This window comes from Procambarus clarkii, chromosome 60, assembly GCF_040958095.1.
Source record: "Procambarus clarkii isolate CNS0578487 chromosome 60, FALCON_Pclarkii_2.0, whole genome shotgun sequence".
In the NCBI taxonomy this organism is placed as follows: Eukaryota; Metazoa; Arthropoda; class Malacostraca; order Decapoda; family Cambaridae; genus Procambarus; species Procambarus clarkii.
Window position 1 is genome coordinate 6,373,296 of NC_091209.1, and position 4,949 is coordinate 6,378,244.

The following is a 4,949-nucleotide window of genomic DNA, read 5'->3' on the forward strand; positions in this document are numbered from 1 at the left end:
TCTGAGGACAGGCTGGGGTCGGCCGCTGCTTGGACGAGCATGGCCTGAGGACAGGCTGGGGTCGGCCGCTGCTTGGACGAGCATGGCCTGAGGACAGGCTGGGGTCGGCCGCTGCTTGGACGAGCATGGCCTGAGGACAGGCTGGGGTCGGCCGCTGCTTGGACGAGCATGGCCTGAGGACAGGCTGGGGTCGGCCGCTGCTTGGACGAGCATGGCCTGAGGACAGGCTGGGGTCGGCCGCTGCTTGGACGAGCATGGTTTGAGGACAGGCTGGGGGTCGGCTGCTGCTTGGACGAACATGGTCTGGGGATAGGCTGGGGTCGGCCGCTGCTTGGACGAGCATGGTCTGAGGATAGGCTGGGGTCGGCCGCTGCTTGGACGAGCATGGTGCGGGGACAGGCTGGGGTCGGCCGCTGCTTGGATGAGCATGGCTTGAGGACAGGCTGGGGGTCGGCCGCTGCTTGGATGAGCATGGTCTGAGGACAGGCTGGGGGTCGGCCGCTGCTTGGATGAGCATGGCGTGGAGATGAGTTAGCATTGGCACCATTGTTCGGCGGCGGAGCGTGGTGTGACGGACGAATGGGACTGGGGGAAGCGTCTCTGCCTCTCGACCCCTAACCTCACCCCTCAGGAAACTGACATTTTAACGAAGAATACTTTCCCCAACACACTGCTGTAGAAACACCTTCAGAGACTTCACTCGTAACAAGTTAAACAAGGCGCCACAATGTTGACTAAACAGTGCAACCCAAATTTATATTTTTAGACTCAAGTTGGAAATGTTAGCTTACAACTTGAGTTGTGATATATAAGCAAAACACTGTGTGTTAGATACGACGACTGAAGGAGCAATAATGTCATCACGTGTAACGGTAGTAGGGCTGTTAGTGACAACAACGGTAGTTAACAGTAGCTAACTACTCAGGGATGTTGAAAATCATCCCTTGGCGTTTGTTAGTTAGTCACTTCCCTAGTGGAGAAACACTGTTACCTCATTTAAAATTAATACTTACAATAAATGTATTTCGGTCCCAAAAACCTGCATTATTCATTGGTCAAAAACAGATTAGCTTTGACATATGTCACGAAACGATTATGTTTTGTTTTTGTATGATAAAAGTTGATATTTTGACTCTTGTGTTGAAAGCAATTATTGGTGGTAAGTGCGGAGCAGGTTATTGTGGGAGCGTGAGAACACTTAATTTAAACTAAGACAGTTGGTAGGGAAGTTTTGTGTGTGTAGAGAGATGAAGTTGGAGTTGTGAATAGAGTTGGTGTTGTAACTTTCTCCCAGATGGGGAGGCTAGAATCATGGGTTGGTGACCAGGCCAACACTGGTGGGTGGTGACCCAGCCCAACACTGGTGGGTGGTGACCCAGCCCAACACTGGTGGGTGGTGACCCAGCCCAACACTGGTGGGTGGTGACCTAGGGCAGCACTGGTGGGTGGTGACCCAGCCCAACACTGGTGGGTGGTGACCTAGGGCAGCATTGGTGGGTGGTGACCCAGCCCAACACTGGTGGGTGGTGACCTAGGGCAGCATTGGTGGGTGGTGACCCAGCCCAACACTGGTGGGTGGTGACCTAGGGTAGCATTGGTGGGTGGTGACCCATCCCAACACTGGTTTGTGGTGACCTAGGGCAGCACTGGTGGGTGGTGACCCAGCCCAACACTGGTGGGTGGTGACCCAGCCCAACACTGGTGGTGCGTGTCATGGGGTACAAGCAACATGATGGCATCAGGTGGCAAACCGTAGTATTGAGTACAGAACCACCACAAAGTCTTCATGAAGCCAGAGTGCCGACGACAGTGGCGGCGACGGAGCTCGTGAAACCTACCCTCCGGCCCACCGACCGGCGACTAGCCTCGTATATCAGCCAGGTATTTTAGTGTACCATTCCAGTGGCAATATCGCCAACTTCTCGCACTTGTGCAACATGTGCAATTGTGGTGCATGGGCCAGAAAATGTGAAGTTTGAAAAGTGCAATTGAGGCTATTGTAGCCTGAGAGACGCCAGCGGGAGGTGACGCTTTCAGGTCCCTCGCTCCAGACGAGATCACTTTAACGTCAACAGTTCTTCTTACAGCCTCCAGAACACTTTAAAAATACAAAGTGACATAGTCAAGTGCACTTAGCCACTTGTACTTTTCAGTAGCCACTTTGCTACACTGAGCACAAAGTGTCGAGAGTTGAGAACGTGATTCGTGATCTAAATTTATAATTACAAAAGTCTTAAAGCTATTAAAAAATACTGGATTTTTTTTTTTATTTTAGCCATTACCAGATCATGGATCAGCTAATCTAACACATCCAATTTGTCCTATAAATAGTATATATATATATATATATATATATATATATATATATATATATATATATATATATATATATATATATATATATATATATATATATATACAAGCTGTCCTTGTAGCCTTTCCGAAGGCACTAGAATCATATTGGCTTTGCCTTTCCACTAGCTTAAATGAGAAAAGCCAGAACGAAAAGACAGATGAAGGCCGGTCCAAGAGCTAGGTATCGCTCAAGATAAGTACGGTTTAGTTAAACATCGCTAGGCAAGCACTCTCACACTAAACTAGTCTGCGTTAATATAACAACCATGTTAAAATACAATTTAAGATAAAGGAGTTGATCAGTTGACACTACGTCAATGTCACTGTCAATGTTCTCCGAAAAGAAATATTGCAAGACTGGATTCTGGCGCGATTCTTCTGCGAGGAATTCTATTACTGGGATGTCAAGTGAGGAGCCTAAGCGTGAAGCATAACTAAACCAAGAGATTGGTTGGTAGCCAGGGCCCACCAGGATACTGGTAGCTAGGTTGTGTGGTAGCCAGGGCCCACCAGGAGACTGGTAGCTAGGTTGTGTGGTAGCCAGGGCCCACCAGGAGACTGGTAGCTAGGTTGTGTGGTAGCCAGGGCCCACCAGGAGACTGGTAGCTAGGGTTGTGTGGTAGCCAGGGCCCACCAGGAGACTGGTAGCTAGGGTTGTGTGGTAGCCAGGGCCCACCAAGAGACTGGTAGCCAGGGGCCACTAGGAGACTGGTAGCTAGGGTTGTGGTAGCCAGGGGCTCCACCAGGAGACTGGTAGCTAGGTTGTGTGGTAGCCAGGGGCCACGAGGAGACTGGTAGCTAGGGTTGTGTGGTAGCCAGGGCCCACCAGGAGACTGGTAGCTAGGTTGTCTGCTAGCCAGGGCCCACCAGGATACTGGTAGCTGGAGTTGTGTGGTAGCCAGGGCCCACCAGGAGACTGGTAGCTAGGGTTGTGGTAGCCAGGGCCCACCAGGAGACTGGTAGCTAGGTTGTGTGGTAGCCAGGGCCCCACCAGGAGACTGGTAGCTAGGGTTGTGGTAGCCAGGGGCTCCACCAGGAGACTGGTAGCTAGGTTGTGTGGTAGCCAGGGGCCACGAGGAGACTGGTAGCTAGGGTTGTGTGGTAGCCAGGGCCCACCAGGAGACTGGTAGCTAGGTTGTCTGCTAGCCAGGGCCCACCAGGATACTGGTAGCTGGAGTTGTGTGGTAGCCAGGGCCCACCAGGAGACTGGTAGCTAGGGTTGTGGTAGCCAGGGCCCACCAGGAGACTGGTAGCTAGGTTGTGTGGTAGCCAGGGCCCACCAGGAGACTGGTAGCTAGGGTTGTGTGGTAGCCAGGGCCCACCAGGAGACTGGTAGCTAGGGTTGTGTGGTAGCCAGGGCCCACCAGGAGACTGGTAGCTAGGGTTGTGTGGTAGCCAGGGCCCACCAGGAGACTGGTAGCTAGGGTTGTATGGTAGCCAGGGCCCACCAGGAGACTGGTAGCTAGGGTTGTATGGTAGCCAGGGCCCACCAGGAGACTGGTAGCTAGGTTGTGTGGTAGCCAGGGCCCACCAGGAGACTGGTAGCTAGGGTTGTATGGTAGCCAGGGCCCACCAGGAGACTGGTAGCTAGGGTTGTATGATAGCCAGGGCCCACCAGGAGACTGGTAGCTAGGTTGTGTGGTAGCCAGGGCCCATCACGAGACTGGTAGCTAGGGTTGTGTGGTAGCCAGGGCCCACCAGGAGACTGGTAGCTAGGGTTGTGGTAGCCAGGGCCCACCAGGAGACTGGTAGCTAGGGTTGTGGTAGCCAAGGCCCACCAGGAGACTGGTAGCTAGGGTTGTGGTAGCCAGGGGGCAGGAAACTGGTAGCTAGGGTTGTGTGGTAGCCAGGGCCCACCAGGAGACTGGTAGCTAGGGTTGTGTGGTAGCCAGGGCCCACCAGGAGACTGGTAGCTAGGGTTGTGTGGTAGCCAGGACCCACCAGGAGACTGGTAGCTAGGTTGTGTGGTAGCCAGGGCCCACCAGGAGACTGGTAGCTAGGTTGTGTGGTAGCCAGGGCCCACCAGGAGACTGGTAGCTAGGGTTGTGGTAGCCAGGGCCCACCAGGAGACTGGTAGCTAGGGTTGTGGTAGCCAAGGCCCACCAGGAGACTGGTAGCTAGGGTTGTGGTAGCCAGGGGGCAGGAGACTGGTAGCTAGGGTTGTGTGGTAGCCAGGGCCCACCAGGAGACTGGTAGCTAGGGTTGTGTGGTAGCCAGGGGGCAGGAGACTGGTAGCCAGGCTGTAAGGAATGGGTATGTTGGGCAGAATAAAACTTGGTACAGAATGTCATGCAATAAACAAGAAGCTATTTAACTCTGTTAAAATTTGGCGCCGGCCATCTTATGTAGTTCATGTGTTCTTGAGGTCTTAGCAAGACAGCTTTTTCTTTATTAACAACTAGATGGGGTATCCGGCGGTGCCCGGGTCTCATTCTTCCTTCCCCTTTCCTCTCCCTTTCCCTCCCTTTCCTTCCTTCTCTTCTCCCACTGTTTCATGTGTCTTTCCCTGCTTCAATTTGTACTTTGATGCGCGTGATCCGTGGGTCGTCAGATGTCCACCCCTACATGTAGCTAGGTCCTCCTACGGGGACCTA